This window comes from Xenopus laevis, chromosome 2L (assembly GCF_017654675.1).
Source record: "Xenopus laevis strain J_2021 chromosome 2L, Xenopus_laevis_v10.1, whole genome shotgun sequence".
Classification (NCBI taxonomy): Eukaryota; Metazoa; Chordata; class Amphibia; order Anura; family Pipidae; genus Xenopus; species Xenopus laevis.
In genome coordinates, this window is record NC_054373.1 from 36,023,151 (window position 1) to 36,041,843 (window position 18,693).

Consider the following 18,693-nt stretch of genomic DNA (forward strand, 5'->3'; position numbering starts at 1 on the left):
GATGGTAAAATAATTCTATTTATTTTTCAGTGTATAAACAGTGCTCCACTTTAGAAAGACACCTTATACAAACACCACCAGCTCCCAAGCCTTCCACATAATAACTCCTACACATCTGTAAATGTTGAAAATTGACCAAACACCAGGAGTTAAATCTGGTTTATGGAAGAATAATATATATTCATATCTTTTCTTTCTAGCACAGACTCCAATTACTAGGGGCAATCTATGTGTATAGCGCAGATCCAAAACAGTCCTGAGCAGACCCTAGTATTCTACTGCCAAAAGCAATTTCATAAGATTTTAATGGGATTTCTAACAAGAAAACATTTCTAAGCTCAAGCAAGTCAAAACCATAATTTTATGCAGACTGGCACATACATTGATCTGTAAACTGCAATATATTTATGCTAAGTTGGAAGTAAAGAATGTAATAAAACTCCCTTGAAGATGACTATGAACTTACTCAGAATCAAACTGCCCGAGGCCACTGGACCCTGCATGCAAATCTCAGCGTGTGATGAAATGGGTGGGAAAGCAAGTCTGGGTGCCCCTCGAGTACATAGGATCACCTAAGAGAAATTAGTTCATTAGATATGGAAAATTTTTGTCCTGTGAATAATTAGTACATTACACTGTAAATTCTGCGCTCTTGGAAGAGCTTTTTTTAGATTTCTCAGTAAATAGTGTCAAACGCAGAAAAAATGAGCACAGAGGATACCCAAGAGAAACATTAGAAAGCATCACAACAAACACAAACGGACAGCTGATAGATGTAAATAGAATTGCATCATTCCCCAGAGGAGGCATCAAAGGCACCAAGTTAGGGGGAGTTCTTAACAGAATGGAGAAGGCAACATAAGTAGAGTGTTGGCTGTATTTACTGGACTAGTGAGCATGAAGCACACAGCAAAGATACTGCATAGGAAGTGAACAAATCAAAAGGGTAAAGATCAGAAGAACACTCAAGCAAATCGACAGTTCCGCATGGTGTGGACATGTCAGGAGAACAAGATCATGCTCTGCAGGTTACAGAAAAAGACTGTTGCGAGTTAGGATCACCAGTGTTGCAGCTGATTTGCGCTCTTGTGCCTCGAAGACTGGAGGCCTAGGTGCTTAAGATGTACAGGTATGGAACCTGTTATCCAGAATGTTTGGGACCTGGGGTTTTCCAGATAAGGGGCTTTTCCGTAATCTGAGCCTCCATGCCTTAAATCGACTAAAAAAATAATTGAAACATGAATCAAACCCAATAGGATTTTTTGCCTCCAAAAGGATTAATCTTAGCTTAGATAAAGTATATTATACAGGTATGGGACCTGTTAACCAGAATGCTCGGGACCTGGGGTTTTTCGGAAAATGGATCTTTCCATAATTTGGATGTCCACACCTTAAGTCTACTAGAAAATCATTGAATAAATCCAATAGGATGGTTTTGCCTCAAATAAGGATTAATTATATCTTAGTTTGGATCAAGTAAAAGGTACTGTTTTATTATTACAGAGAAAATGGAAATCATTTAAAAAATTTGGATTATTTTTAGTGATGGGCGAATTTGGGGCGTTTTCGCTTCGCCGAAAAATTTGTGAATTTCCAGCGAAATTCGCGAAATGGCGACAAATTTGCAAAACGGCGTGGGAATTCGCCTCAAATTCGCACCTGCCGAATAAATTCGCCCATCACTAATTATTTTGATAAAATGGAGTCTATGGGAGATGGGCTTTCTGGAGAACGGGTCTCCGGATAACATGTCCCATACCTGTACTGTTTTCTGTAATACAGAGGAAAAAGGAAATCATTTTTTAAAATTGGAATAATTTGGTTAACATGGAGTCTATGGGGCAAATTCACTAACGCGCGAAGCGCCGAACGCTAGCGTTAATTCGCTAGCGTTGGGCATTTTCGCTCCTGCGCAAATTCACTAACGAACGCTGGCGTAGTTTCGCTAGTGTTACTTCGCAACCTTACGCCAGGCGAATCTTCGCTAGCGACAAAACTACGCAAATTCACTATCTTGCGCAGTGTAGCGAACGCTACCTTTTACGCTAGACTTCCTTCGCCACCTCAGACCTGGCGAAGCGCAATAGAGTAGATAGGGATTGTTTATAAAAAAATTTTTAGAAATTTTTTCTAAGTCCCAAAAAACGCTGGCGTGTTTTCTACATGATGGCTGATAGGCTGAAAAAGATCGAAAATTTTTTGGGGCTCCCCTTCCTCCCCCCTACATTTCCTGACTCATGGCAACTTACCTAGACAGTGGGCACATGTGTAGGGCAAAATAAAATTTTTATTTGCAGATTTGAAGGTTTTCTAGGCATTTGTAGTGCAGATACGTGTTCGTATGCAAATTAGCCTCCGCTAGCGCAACTTCGCTTTATATAGCGAAACAACGCTAGCGCAACTCCGCAACCTTACGCTACCCCTGTGCGCAACTTCGGATTTTAGTGAATTTGCGAAGCGCTGGCGAAGTGCGGCGAAGTTGCGCCTGGCGCAACTTCGCATCTTAGTGAATTTGCCCCTATGGGAGATGATCTTCCTGTAATTCTGAGCTTTCTGGACAATGGGCTTCCAGATAATGGATCCCATACCTGCAATAGAGTTGGTCCCTCAGTGCTAGTACACATAGTGGCATATTTACTCAAGGGTGAAAGTGAAAATTTGGAGTAAGTTTCACCAAAAATTAACATTCCCCTTCATCAGCGGCAATTTACTAAAAGGAGACTACAACATGTTTTGGAGAATTAACTTTGCAGTGGTAAAAAATTTCTTTGCATTGGAGTAAATTCACATCTCTTCTCCAGGTGAAATTTCTCCAGTGAATACAGGCATGGGACCTTTTATCCGGAAAGCTCCTATAGACTCCATTTTATCCAAATAATTGAAATTTTTAAAAACTATTTTTTCTCTGTAATAATAAAACAGTAACTTGTACTTGATCCCAACTAAGATATAATTAATTCTCATTGGAAGCAAAACCAGCCTATTGGGTTTATTTAATGTTTACATGATTTTCTAGTAGACTTAAGTTATGAAGATCCAAATTCTAGAATGATCCCATATCTGGAAAACCCCAGGTTCCGAGCATTCTGGATAACAGATCCCATACCTATATTCACCAATTTACTAAGAGCAGAAAATCTAATTTTGGTCAATAGAAATTTCAGTTGACTCTTGTCCAAGTTCATTATTAAGTAGCTCAACGCAGGCAGTGCTGTTCTTTCAAATTCTTCTTACTAGTAGTGTAAAAAATGCTAATACCTTGAAAAATAGAAAAAAAAGGGAAGCTAAATTGTACAAGTGCTTAGAAGAGCAATTTTACATGTATTTGATGTGTTTATGTTTTGCTTTATTGCCATATGAAGGACTGAATAGAACTGGAGACTAAGGGGCCGATTCACAAAGGGTCGAATATCGAGGGTTAATTAACCCTCGATATTCGACTGGGAATTAAAATCCTTCGACTTCGAATATCGAAGTATTTTAGCGCAAATAGTTCGATCGAACGATCGAAGGATTATTCCTTCGAAACGAACGATTCGAAGGATTTTAATCCAAGGATCGAAGGAATGTCCTTCGATCAAAAAAACTTAGGCAAGCCTATGGGGACCTTCCCCATAGGCTAACATTGAGTTCGGTAGCTTTTAGATGGCGAAGTTTTTTCTTAAACAGACAGTACTTCGACTATCGAATGGTCGAATAGTCGAACGATTTTTAGTTCGAATCCTTCTATTCGAAGTCAAAGTCGTAGTCGAAGGTCGTAGTAGCCCATTCGAAGTAGCCCAAAAAACACTTCGAAACTCGAAGTTTTTTTACTTCGAGAAGTTAGTGAATCGGCCCCTAAGATGAAGCTGTGGTTTGGATCAAAAAGTGAAATCGTCAAAATGATCTCGCTCAGCAGGGGAGCACCACCCGGTCTTTGACTGTTAGTGAAATGCTGAGTTGTACTTTATGAACATTTGAAGGGCCGCATATTTAACACGATTGCCCTTTTTAATCTGCACATAGATCCTCCCATTAGGAGTCTGTATGTATTCACACCACTTGCCAGCTGCCCCTCTAATTGTTGAGTAAGGATAAGGGTTACCTCCATGCTGTTTGTTGGTTTACGTCTATCAGGATCATTTTCAAACACAGCCTTAAGTTGCCAGATGCCATTCATCTTGTAGCCATAACAAGCTACTTGTATCTCCAGTGTCAAAAGGTTCCCTTGTGCACCATTCAGCAGAATGTGGATGCAATGGGGCTTAGTACAACTATAGGCAAGTGAAAGTAGCATGTTAAAGTGATACGTTCACCATGAAGATGGTGATGATTCCAGGGTTCCCACAGCAGGTATAAGTGCAACAGTCTTGCCCCCAAAATAATCATGTAAATGTTGCTTAAAGTGACACAATCCCCACTCTGAAAAACCTGCACCAAATTCATGGAAAGGGCAACTCTCTTTGTTTTGACAAATCAGGGGAAATCACTGCAGGTGTAAAGAGAGATAGGGACCAAGGATTGATTCCATCCAGGCAACTATGTGCAAGGAGTTTTTCCCCCGGTGTCTGTATGGGTTTCTTCCGGGTACTCTGTTTCCCTCACTCACTTTACTGCAGAGCACAGTAACACAGGAAAGTCACAGTACAACCAGCATTGCTTATAAATACATACAGAATGCTATTTCCATTCTGACGTGGGATTAAAAAAAAAGCAAAAAAATTATATTTACAATATACAGGTATAGCATCCTTTATCGGGAAGCCCCTTTATCTAGAGAACTCTGATTTACTGGAAGGCCATTTCCTATTAATCAAACCAGGGCCAGAACTAGGGGTAGGCAGAAGAGGCAGCTGCCTAGGGCACAGTGCTAGGGGGCGCTGGGCAGCTACCTCTAAAATTGTGTTCTGCCTACCCCTAGCAGGGTTCGCACCCCTTACTCCCCTTGCTTCCTTCTGTCACCCACTACTTTGTTGTTCTCCCTCCTGTCACCTTCCCCTCAGTCGCGTTCTCCTCCCACCTGTCGCTCTATCCTTCAACGGGCAGGGGGCCTAGTGCCTAGTGATTACTTTTTTCTCTCTAATAATAAAACAGTAGCTTGTACTTGATCCCAACTTAGATATAATTAATCCTTATTGGAAGCAAACCCACCCTATTGGGTTTATTTAATGTTTAAATTATTCATTAGTAGACAATATGTGGAGATCCAAATTATGGAAAGATCCCTTATCCAGAAAACTCCTGGTTCCCAAGCATTCTGGATAAATGGTCCCATTTGTAGCTACAGGTATGGGATACATTATCCAGAAATCTGTAAGCCAGAAAACTGAGTGACACAAAGGCTGTCTCTCATAGTCTCCATTTCATCCTTTTTCTCTGTAATAATAAAACAGTAGCTTGTACTTGATCCCAACTAAGATATAATTGATCCTTATTGGAGGCAAACAATCCTATTGATTTATTTAATATTTAAAACCCCAGGTCCCGAGCATTCTGGATAACAGGTCCCATACCTGTATTTGAAAAGTGATAGGTACAGTACTTAGTCCTTTATCAATAGTTATATGAGCCCTAGTTAGGGCGGATTGCTTTCCCGAGCAGAGTCGGTGCAGAGAGGCAAGTTATTTCTAATGTACTACTCTCTGTAAAACACTTTAGGATTGATGCAAGCTCTGTAAACAAAAGGAGATACGCCGTCAAATGCAATTATTATTATTGTGATCCCAACCCAGGTTAAATGACAGCAGAGAATTAGTATTTAGTGTTTGATACATGCTGTAATCAATAGCAGTGTAGCCTGGGGATTGATCTTGTTTTGGACGTTATTACACTACTGTATTTTCGTGCCTATCAAAAGTAATGACTGCCTCTTATTTTACCCAACACAGGATTATTTAAATATTACTGGCCTGTTCCAACTGGCAAATATAAAGCACCGCCTGACGGGTAATGCTGGCACTTTAGCTACTTAAACTAGTCGTCACAGCTTGCACTCTAACAACTCGACAGCTTCATTGCCCTGTGAACGAGCCGGCCTGAAGGCTGTTCTAAACAAGGTGTGCTGGATTTCATGCTGAGCCTCGTTATTCGGATTAGGAAGGCTCAATACAAATAATGCCTTGCAGTAAAAAAGGTAGCAACTGTCCGACTGTCGGATGCAGATGTATAAGCAAACGACACCATCCGACTTTGGTCTCGATTCAATTCAATGCAATATGGTACATTTTGGGGGCAGATTTATAATTAACGGTTGAATAGTAAATTCAATTTTTTTTGGTGTCAAAATTCACACATTTCAATTTTAATGGCCAATTTGAATGTGAGATTTATCAACTCCTTGACCACCAACAGTTCTAATTCGAATATTCGCCACCTAAAACCTGCCGAATTTGAATATGTTAATAGCCTTCCTGAGTTTTTTTTTTTACAGAGGAAAATTGGATTCAAGTTTAGTACGTATTTGATTCCAATATGAAACAAATTTTCGGATCGTTCTCATTCGATCGAATTTTAGACGTTCAGATTTTTTCATAAATAACCTTCCATTCGAGTACATTTGAATAAAGAAAAGAAAAACAAAGTTCACATAAATTCGATATTCGACCTTTGAATATAACTCCCATCCTGTGCAATTCATTGCACTAAATACTTAGCACATTAACCAATATATCTTTCCATTACCTATATTCTCGCTACCTTACAGCTCATTGAAAGTAGCAGAAATGTTTTTCTCAATTCAACCCAAAACCACTTATCTCATGAAGTCTTTTGCAATAACTTCCGGTTTCCCTTACTCCACTTTGAACTGGCGGAAATGCTCTGTCTCCTATCGCTAAAGCCTTTTCGCCCTCTTTTCATCTTCTATTCTCGCAGATGCGCCTTATCGCTAGAGGGTTTTAAAGGAACATACAGCTATGACTATGTTTATTTCATTAACAAAAGTACTTTCAAATGTTCTGTTTTTAAAAAAAAAATTGATTCAAAATGTGACCTATTTGGCTTATTTTTATTTATTACATTTTCATTCATGTCTTTTTTTTCTTTTAAATAAGTGTGTGTGTATGACACTTGACTAGTACTACATCACTATTTGTTTTGGACCCTAGCAACCATCTAGGGGCAGATTTATCAAGGGTCGAAGTGAATTAGAGGGATTTTTCGAAGTTAAAAATTTCTAAGTTCTAAATTTGAAGTAATTTTTTGGATACTTCGACCATCGAATTCGATTCGCAGTTAAATTGTTCGAATAATCGACCATTCAATAATTGAAGTACTGTCTCTTTAAAAAAACTTTGACTTCAATACTTCGACCATCGAATTCGATTCGCAGTTAAATTGTTCGAATAATCGACCATTCAATAATCGAAGTACTGTCTCTTTAAAAAAACTTTGACTTCAATACTTCGCCAAATTAAACCTGGCGAAGTGCTATGTTAGCCTATGGGGACCTTCTAGAGCATTTTTCTAAGTTTTTTGAAGTCGAAGAAAAATCGTTTGATCAATGGATGAAATCCTTCGATCGAACGATTTTACTTCGACTGCAAATGGCCAAATTTGATGTAAAAAAAACTTCGACTTCGATATTCAAAGTATACCAATTCGATGGTCGTATTTCGAAGCTTTTTCTACTTCGAAATTTGACCCTTGATTAATCTGCCCTTAGTGTTTGAAACGCCAGACTGCGAGTTGACTTAGAAAGGGCCTGACATAAACTACAATTTGTATTCAGCTGCCAATAACACTATAATGTTCAATGCTCACATCTCAGTTTATTTTGTGTTCTGGGTTATTGGTCACATACTTAAGCTATAAAGACAAACCTTCGAAAAGATATAGATGTGATTAAAATAATATCTTATATGCTAACTCGAATATATCCACACAAATTCTAAATAAGCCTTTCAACAAATGCCATCACAAATCATTCTAAATCATTTTGGAATTCAGAAGGTATTGTCAGTGGAATGTCTCAATTCACTTTCTCAGGCACTGACTTAAGTTCTACAAGCTCTAAAAAAAATGATGAGAATCTATTTATCAAGTGGTGGTTGGCTTGTAGGTAAGTTTTGTCTCAACTTTCCATATTATACTGAATATGTTTGCATTGGGTATTGTTGCACCATAAACACTATATGGGTGTGTTGATGGACAACTAAGAAAAAGATTTTCAGGATGATGGACAATTTCTTTTTCTGTTGGATTAGGAGTGTCACTTGAAACAGCATCCGTTGTTAAAGTGTTAGAAGATGTACTATGTTTTTTTGGCCAAGTTGTTTTTTTTGTGCCACAACACAAGATTGTCCTGTGGGTGGTTGTATCTTTGGTTGTTGGTCTGTAAAAAAAAGACAAGAATGTGTTATTCGTCCATAAGCAAATGGCAGAATGTTCACAAAATGTTGATGCTATGCATATGGAGTTTTTGATTTAGTGTAACTTTATCTTCAAAAAGAATCTCGCTCACTTTCTCTCTCTCCTCCCCCTCCCTCCCTTAACATAGAAATTAGACACTACTTCAGTATAAAAAGATGGATAGATTCCATAGTTCAATTATACTGATAGATTATATAATTACTGAGATTATAAAGAGAAACGCCTAGACAAACAGACTATCACACAACAATGATAGAACATGGTTTTTTTTTGGGTTAAAGGGAATCAGTTAATAGTGCTGCTCCAGCAGAATTCTGCACTGAAATCCATTTCTCAAAAGAGCAAACAGATTTTTTTATATTCAATTTTGAAATCTGACATGGGGCTAGACATATTGTCAATTTCCCAGCTGCCAAGTCATGTGACTTGTGCTCTGATAAACTTCAATCACTCTTTACTGCTGTACTGCAAGTTGGAGTGATATAACCCCCACCCTTTTCCCCCCCAGCAGCCAAACAAAAGAACAATGGGAAGGTAACCAGATAACAGCTCACTAAAGGTCCCCATAGACGCGACGATTCTTCTTGCCGAACGACCGATTTTAGAGAAGCCCGACCAATCCTTCGGAATTATCGTGCGGTTAGTGGTATTCGAACGATCGTACATCTTACGATTTTTCGGCCGACATCTGTCGGGAAATTGATCGGCCAGGTCAAAAAATCTTTGTCGGTGCCAGTGCAATCTCTCTATGTTTGCAGGGCCAAGCAGGCAGCTCCCCTTTGTTTTCCTGGTAAATTGGTCTTTTCAGTTGATGGTAGATTCGTACGATCGTACGATCGTTCTGAGAAGATCGTGGTCTCACGATCAGGATCTGATCTTTTAAAAATCTCAACATCTATGGCCAGCTTAACACAAGATAACAGCTGCCTGGTAGATCTAAGAACAACACTCAATAGTAAAAACCCATGTCTCACTGAGACACATTCAGTTACATTGAGAAGGAAAAACAGCAGCCTGCCAGAAAGCATTTCTCTCCTAAAGTGCAGGCACAAGTCACATGACCAGGGCCAGCTGGGAAACTGACAAAATGTCTAGCCCCATGTCAGATTTCAAAATTGAATATAAAAAAATCTGTTTGCTCTTTTGAGAAATGGATTTCAGTGTAGAATTCTGATGGAGTAGCACTATTAACTGATGTGTTTTGAAAAAACATGTTTTCCGATGACAGGATCCCTTTAAGAATGTTAACAGTTTTTTATGTTAAACTGTTCATTTAAATTCTCACTATTCCCAATATTTGTAGTTTTTAAATGGGGGTGACTACAACACCAACATGTGTTTTTTAGTGTCATATTTCAATGTTATTATGAGTTTTTCACACTTTTTCTATGTAGTATATCCTCTAGCCATATTTGTGTTTCTGTTTCCAAACACTGGCTGTTGCTAGGCTCCATTTGACCCTAGAAAACATTTCCATGCTAACAGTAAAAATAGGAGATGTGATGCAATCCAAATATAGATGCAGCAACAAGATCAGTTGCAAAGTGTCAGTTTAAAACAATCTTTACATCAGAATAAATGTTATGGTTAAGGGCAAGTTCTCCTTTACAAAATCAATCAATATGAAAGTTTGGTTGTAGGTTAAGGCAAAAAAACCATACCAGATGTTTGATAAGTGGATGGATCGTCTGTATCCACAACACCAGGTACCCCACACTTGAACGAAGGAGCAATTTTTTCCCATAGCAACGATTCCCACACATGTCGGATCGGGTCGCATTGTTGATGCGACGCGATTGTTGGATGCAGAAGCAGCGTGCAGTGTCTGCATCTGACAGTCGTGTCGCATCGTATCAACCCTGCAACACGATCTGACAATAGAATTTCTTACCTTATTTCTAGGGATGCACCGAATCCACTATTTTGGATTCGGCCGAACCCCAGAATATGCAAATGCAAATTAGGGGTAGGAAGGGGAAAACATTTTTTACTTCCTTGTTTTGTGACAAAAAGTCATGCGATTTCCCTCCCGGCCCTAATTTGCATATGCAAATTAGAATTTGCATTCGGTTCGGCCGTGCAGAAGGATTCGGACGAATCCAAATCCTGCTGAAGAAGACCGAATGCCGAACTGAATCCTGGATTCTGTGCATCACTACTTATTTCTGTCGCATCTGATGTGACACCTGCATTTTTGCGCAGCGCGTGGGATTGCACCGGAAACGTCCCTGGAGTCCTGCCCTTAGCGCATTGAATTGAATCAATCCCTTTATCTGATCCAACTTTACATTTTAGCTATAGGGGGATCAGATTTAGGATCAGATCTAGTGCTGTTGCGTGGTGTTGGATGGCAAGATCAGATAAAATCCGACCCACAAATTCTGATCAATATGTCCCGTGTAGTTTTACCCAAAGAGAGATAATGAGGTTTGTATAATGGGCCCTTCACTTCGTCTAATTACTGCCTGTGTCTCAGGCTTGCAGATAAATTGAGGAAATCAATTACGAATGCACCGCCTTGGTTGTTCATAGCCATTGTGGGAGGTGGAATCAAAGTAAGGTCCATACAGAATTGGTTTGCAAAAATGGAGCAACTGGACTGTCCTGCACAGAGTCCTGATTTCCACCCAACTCAGCTCCTGTAAAATGAATTGGAATGACAACTACAAGCCCGGCCTGATCACAACACAGTGTGTCTACTACCTCTTGTGTATAAATGGAAACAAATGAACAGGATTATTCACCAATACAGTCTCGCCTTTAATATGTCTTTTCACCCGGCGCTCAGTATCTTCAGAGGGGTCGACACCCTCCAATAAGGAAAAACTGGCACAATGGGTCTCTTGCAAGTGGGATTAACCTGCGTGTTTATTGGTGCAAGCAATGTAACATTTTGGTGCAAGCAATGTAACATTACGGGGCAAGCCCCTTCGTCATATTAAATGGAAGCAAATCCCACATTGTTCCAACATCTAGTAGCAGAAGGAAAACCAAGATCACAGTAGTACCCATGCTTTGTAATGAGATCTTGGAAATGCAGGTGTCCACATACTTTTCTCCATATAGTGTAAGTGCCACTGGGCATTGATTGCAGGTTTCTTCAAACTCAACATACAGCACAATGTGTTATCAGTATTTCTTTAAACCAAATTAATATTAAAATACTACTGCCGTTGTGCCAAGTTTTACAAGTGCCCGTTAACAGCACAAACCAAACCAGAGATGTGGGGAACAAAATCCTAATTTGCATATGTAAATTAGGGGAGGAAAGGTAAATCAGGTGACTTTTTGTCACAAAACAAGGAAGTCAAAAAAATGTTCACACTTTTTCCTTTCCCTGACTCTAATTTGCATATGTAAATTAGGATTTGGTTCAGTATTCAACCAAATCTTTCACAAAGGATTCAAGGGTTTTGCCGGATCCCAATTAATGGATTTGGTGCAACCCTAGTTTATACAATGAAAGGTGGCAAGCAGTTTTGGCAAGTATTTAGATGAAAGCAGATTACAGAAGGGAAAAAAAGATTTTCCTGCATGCTACATCTATCTCATAAACACACATCTTATTGCTTTCAGATTTTTCATCCTGAGCATTATGACAAAATCTCTCGTTAGTGGCTTGGTTGGGGAAGAAACCTTCCATCCCTCTGCTAAAAGGGAGAAGTAGCTCCCGTGGGAGGAAAGGAGACGAATACAGCTTCAAAAAACACACAGTAAATCTGTTGTTGTAAAATAAAACCTCCCGTTTGAAGGAAAGAGTGGCGAGTTCCCTCGTTCCTCCGGCCTGTCTTCCCTTTTAGGCAGCATATTAATTTCTAAGTCAATAACAGTGGCTTTCATTAGTGTATTGAATAGCAGAATCAATAGTATTTACCCTCCTTAACAACTGACTACTCCGACAGAAAGAAAAACACTGGCAGTTCATGAAGCCGGTATAGAGCACAAGAGAGCAACAAAGCTGTTGCAGAAGGCATAATGTCTATCCAAAACAGACAGACAGGGGCGTAACTATAGAGGAAGCAGACCCTGCGGCTGCTGGGGGGCCCAGGAGGTATAGGGGCACCATGAGGCCATAATTCGTATACAATTTCAATAAATGTTGGTAAAATATGTCAATCTCTAGATATTTTGGGGGCCTGAAAAATAATTTGCTGTGGGGCCCAGTAACATCTAGTTACACCACTGCAGACAGACATCAGGCTATACATTTTATTCTTCTAGGATTTGGCAAACTGAAACAGGACAGGGATTGAGACTCAACATGAAAGTCCCAGTGATCTTGGAGCATTTTTAATTGCCATATTATTTTATCACAGAACGCTAATCATGTCGGAACTGCTTTGTTAACTCAACGACGAATAAAGTAAAATAGTCACCGCTCATAGAGCAGGCATAAAAGAAATTCAGTGAGTGCCGGCTTAAACACTGGGAAGAAATCTCAGCTACAAAGAGTTTCCCCCACTGAATAGCGAGAGGCACAGACAGCCGCAGTTAATGTGCACTGCTGTTATCTGCAGAAACAATACTGGAAAGGGCATTGGCAGATTATTCCACCCTATCAGCACGAGCTTCAACAGAAAAATCATGAGATTTCCCCCTGCATTCTTTCCAAATTACAAATTTCCAGTAGAAATAGCCTGAATAACAAGGCATCAAAAAAGGATTGTTTTTTTTTTATCATGGGGTTGTGCGAGGTGACCCACAGAATGGTTAGCCCTACTGCCGAGGCTGGTCGGTTTGTCTTTAAATCAGATTTCCGTTACTGGCGGCGATGACAAGCCTTTAGGCACAAAAATATTACTTTTAACTCATGATGTCTTACAATGAAATGCAAAGTTTAAACGGTATTCTGATTAAAGATATTGTTAATAAAAAGGAGACTTTGTGTTACTCACCGTAAAATCCCTTTCTCTTTAGTCTCTTGGGGGACACAGGAATTACGGGTTGGGGACAATGAACTTTGGAATAGCCCGAGTCGGGAATGGGAGTGATGATGGCAGATTCCAGCATGTCTTGGATCACAGTTAGGAAGGATCTTGCGAGAAGTGGATCCTTGGGTAACTGGGACATGAAGATGGGGCGGGGGCTGAGAAAATTCAAAGTAGTATCTAGGGTTGCCACCTGGCTGGTGTTTTACCGACCTGGCCGGTAAAAATGATGGTTGATCCCAATGTTATAATAGGGAAAAAAGATAAATATATAGGAAGCCCGGTATTTTTTTCCAGGAAAGGTGGCAACCCTAGTGGTATCCCAGAGATACAATCTTGTGGACCCAGGAGTCCGGCAATGGCTGAGGGCTCCAGTGCAGTGAAGTACCTCCCTGTGGGACGTGCAACACTTACCATCTAGAGTAGCAGTTGGGAGCTACCTGCATGCCGGTAATACAGAATATACTTACTACTTGTGATCACTGCTACAGCATACCCTTCTTCCAGCAAGCTGTCTGCTGCTTGTATAAAGCCTTGGGAACACTAGGTGGCCAGCACTGAAGTGCGACTTAAGGTCCCCATAGATGCGACGATTCTTCTTGCCGAACGACCGATTTTAGGGAAGCCCGACCAATCCTTCGAAATTATCGTGCGGTTAGTGGTATTCGAACGATCGTACATCTTACGATTTTTCGTCCGACATCTGTCGGGAAATTGATCGGCCAGGTCAAAAAATCTTTGTCGGTCCCAGTGCAATCTCTCTATGTTTGCAGGGCCAAGCAGGCAGCTCCCCTTTGTTTTCCTGGTAAATTGGTCTTTTTAGTTGATGGTAGATTCGTACGATCGTATGATCGTTCTGAGAAGATCGTGGTCTCACGATCAGGATCTGATCTTTTAAAAATCTCAACATCTATGGCCAGCTTTACAGCCCTGGAAAGGAGTCCAGTGGAGAGGGAAGCATTGAGACATGCTACCTAGGCAATGTGCAGGAGAATTCTCTGGTGTCCTAGCTAGTCCAGGACCGTGGACAAATCATCACAACGTAAGCTTGCTAAGGCCATGTCCATACCTCCTGAGGACACTAGAAAAACAGGATCAGTTAGCCTGTGCTTGGGGGTATAGCTACTGAGAGGAGACTTCTAGTGTCCTGCCTCCTATTGCTAGAAACTATAACCTGTAGTTCCTGTGCCCCCGAAGTAGCTTTAAGAGAAATTCGATTTAAATAATTGAGCAGCTTTGCAATAATGGAATGGCGCAGGCGTAATGGAAGGCTACATGTGCAGCAATAGATGTGATGAAGTTTGAGCGCTGGGCACCAATTTAGAATAAGGCAGGACTAAGTAGGCAGCAGGAGGTATAACTCAATCAACCATTTCAATGGTAGAAAAAGGCATTGAGTATACGTCAAAGCTACAGTAAGTAGGGTTGCCAACTTTTTTTTTTTAACCTTACACCGGCTTTATGTTCAGGAGGCAGTCCATGATGTCACGTCGGGGCTATGATGTATGGATGGAAGGAAGTTGGATGGGGTTGGAAAATGTGAAAGAAAATGGGCAGACTGGGTGGGGGGCGTTTGGGTAGAAGGGGAAATTGACAGTGGAGGGGGATTAGAGAAGAGAGGGATTTACAGGGCAGTTTAAATTTGATTTTGTTATACCGGTGTCGGCCCTAACTGATAGGCCGGTCAAATACTGGCCCGTGGCAACACTACTGCTAAGGCCCTGAATATACAGTAATGTATACTGCAATCAAATTAGCAGTGTTAGACAAAATATTTATAGGTTACATTTATATCAAGTTTAAAAGCAAAATTTTACATTCGGTACCAAACAGCACAAAGGTGCATCCTAGCGCCACATGCTCTGCACTTTAATGGTACGAAACGCGTAAGGAGGGCAGAATATAGGGAATATAGGCACTAGGAAGCACCTATGTGTCGTTTTGTACAGTTTACACAATTTTCATTTTTAAACTTAAATTATTTGTAACCAATAAATGTTTTTGCATGTGACCACTCGAATTTGATGGGTTTGTTCAGCAGTGGATGTAGCCACAGGGTGTCTCTAGGCATCTGTATGTTGAATAAGCAGAAAAGGCATCTCTCTCTAGGGACAAGGTTAATAAAGTCAGGGCACAAAGCTGTCACAAATGCCATGTTTCCCTGCAGCCTCTAGTGCAAATTGGAGGTTGGAAGGATTAGAAATAAAAAGGTGGGTTACAACAACAGAAAATACTGATGGCTGCTTTTCAACCTATAATTTGTCAATCTAACAGAGTGCTGTGTATCAGTGCAGGCTTGTGAGCAAGGTCAGAACAGGAGACTTCCCAGCAAGACACCAGCCGGAGGAGGAAGAGGGTGGAGGGGAAACCTGCAACCCTCCCGCCGCCTCCAAATAAAAGAGAGACGGATGCTGTTTCAAGAGCACAAGAAGCTAAGAGGGATGCCGGGAGTTTGCTAAAGTGCAGATTCGACCTCAGCCACAGCTCTGTGAACTGCAGAGAAGAAGAAAGCAGAATTTCTCCTCTGAACATCAGACATGCTCTTCCATAGAACACGCTGTTCAAAGCTCATCTCAATCAGATAGACAAAGATTATATTTACTCCACCGCACTTCAAAGGCTTGTCACATGTGTGAACGTATACTGGATCTGTAATAAGGAGAAAGCGCTTAGCCTTGTAGTGATTGCCCTGACGCGGCCACATTTATCTTTCTCATTTAGATCAACTTTGCAAATACATGCCCAGATAGCCTAAGCGCCATAACAAAGGGCACAGAACACAATGCATTTCCTAGAGGTAAATTATGACAGCAAATATCATTACTGTCGCAATGAAGGGCAATGCTGTGAACAAAAGAATATGAAAATGATAGATACTTGTTCCCTCATATGCCAGGGCAAGTCATTAACATGGTAAATCGGGGGAAACCGGAATCCGTTTGTTGGGAGTTGTAATAAATGAACATCTAAAACATGTGTATTTTGCCTTGACTCTCTATAATGGAAAGATTTGATTTGTAAATGACTTGCTGATTAGAGATAGAGCAGCACATGGGAGCACTCATTGCGCTTCATTTGCTCAAGGTTAATGATTTTACTACTTTTTTAATTCAATTTGTAACGCTTGCCTACTGTTTTAATAGTGTAGGCTTTTGTACATATATATATATATATATATATATATATATATATATATATATATATATACCTATTCACACACACACACACTTGAGAAAGGCCTCGAAGCAGGCCGAAACGTTGCTCCTCTTTTAATAAATAAACAATCTTAAGATTTTATAAGACCTGAGTGCAGATCTTGTGTGATGGATGAGATAGATATATATTGGAAGCAGGCATTACATATCGTGCCGACAGTAAAGCCAGAGAAATGCATCTCCTTAATATAACAATGTTGCAATAAAGGTAAAGTGCTGTGCTTGAAAATCAGGGGACTAATTCATGTTATCTGGTTGCATTCTCACATTCTCGTCTGGCCTGGCAGCGAGCATCAAGCAGAGGCACCACCACAAGGTGCTCCAGGTTAATCCCACTAATAATGCATAGCTCTTATTTTAAAGGGCATGTAAAGTCTAAGGCTAGAAATGCTGTATACTAAATATAAACTTACTGCACCACAAGCCTAATCAAACAAATCATTTATGCTTTCAAAGTTGGCTACAGGGGGTCACCATCTTGTAACTTTGTTAAACATCTTTGCAAGACTAAGACTGTGCACATGCTCAGTGTGGTCTGGTCTGCTTAGGGATCATCATAAACAAAGCTGGTTGAGTTCTGCATGGCTGGGAAGTAAGGCGGGGGCTCCCCCTGCTGTTCATAAGTATGATTGTTTCCCTGCTCAGCAGTTAGGGACCATCTGACAATTCCTATCCACAGCAGTAAATGAAGGGAGAATTTCACTGCATACAGTCAGGTTTCTTATAAAAACGGTACATATTTTTTAATTAAAGTATATTGGAGATAGGTTTCTTTTTCATTAAAGTAAAAATGGGATTTTATTTTTTTGCCTTTACATGCCCTTTAATCAAAAGTTTGTTTGAACATGTTATTCACAGACAGATAACAGCTAGGGGTATTTGCATTAAGAGATAAAGCAGACCAGTTAGCCCTTCCCACAGAACCTATGGCAAAGTTTGGGGATTACAGACAGGAACAACAGTGGAAGTGTAAGTTTAGAATTCTCTGTTCGTGCACAGTGATGAAAGGGATTCTCCATAGAGGACCTTCTTAGCTTGTGGGTTATGGGGGCACCCATGATCATGTGAAGGAATTAACAGGAAATGATCCACACCAGATAAAGATGTTGTAAGCTAGAGTCCTGCAGTGGGTCAGGTACCCGCAAAAACCTGCAGTACCCTGCGGGTTGCAGGTAGAGGTACCAGGTGCTGGTCTTCTGAATGGTGATTTTTATTGTTTTTTTTCTGATCACGTCTACTTCCGATGAAATCACGTCCGGTTTACAATGCCAGCACTTCCTGATTCTTGATGGCCAGCGTGTCGCGGGTACGTGTTGCTGATAAGGTACTTGCGGGTTGGGTTGCAGGTCCAAGCTGGTAAGAACGCAGGTTGCAGGTACGGGTTCTAAAAAATTGACCTGCGCAGGACTCTATTGGAAGCTTCAATAGGCAGTGCACTCTGGGAAGAAATGGGAAAAATGTTTTGGATATTGTGTCTCCCACAGCAGCGCAAAAATACAGCGGGCGACAAACTTCCCACGTGCCAGAACCTAAAGCAAAACAAGTATACTGAATTTTGATCTTTAAGAAAGCACCTTTACTACCATACTTATTGGACATATTTCTATTTAAATCCTACCAATATGGTAAACCTTGCCAAATTAGAAATGTTTACAATCAACACAGATAACTTTATAGTGGTGTTTTTGCAGCAAATATCTACACAACTTCAGGGTAACTGCACATTATATTTAGGTATATTAAACCCATTCATTTGTTGGTATTACTGTTCCTTTAAAAAAAAAAAAAAAACATTCCAAATCCTATTTTATCATGTTAGTCAAGCAAAATGAACTCTAATTACACTATACAAATTATTTGAATCTTGTTTCCTTCAGTCTGGGAATTCATAATTATAGCAAGCAGGCAGGAGCCATTTTGTTGACACTGTTATTAAGACAAGCCTTGTATCATCTCAGAATCTTGTTTGTGCACCAGAATGGGGGACCTGATGTCCATCCCCATGAACTGGTCACATAATTAAATGGTTAAGTGAAATTGGGGAATGTGGGTAGAGCAGTGACACCTAGGAAGTGCTGAATGGAAAGTAAAAATTAATTGCCTGTCCCGCCCCTATGCCTGAGGCATAGAGGAGGGGCAGCAATATTTGATGGACAGCTGAGATTTTTAAATTAGTTTACAACTGCTATGAATGCTTTAAT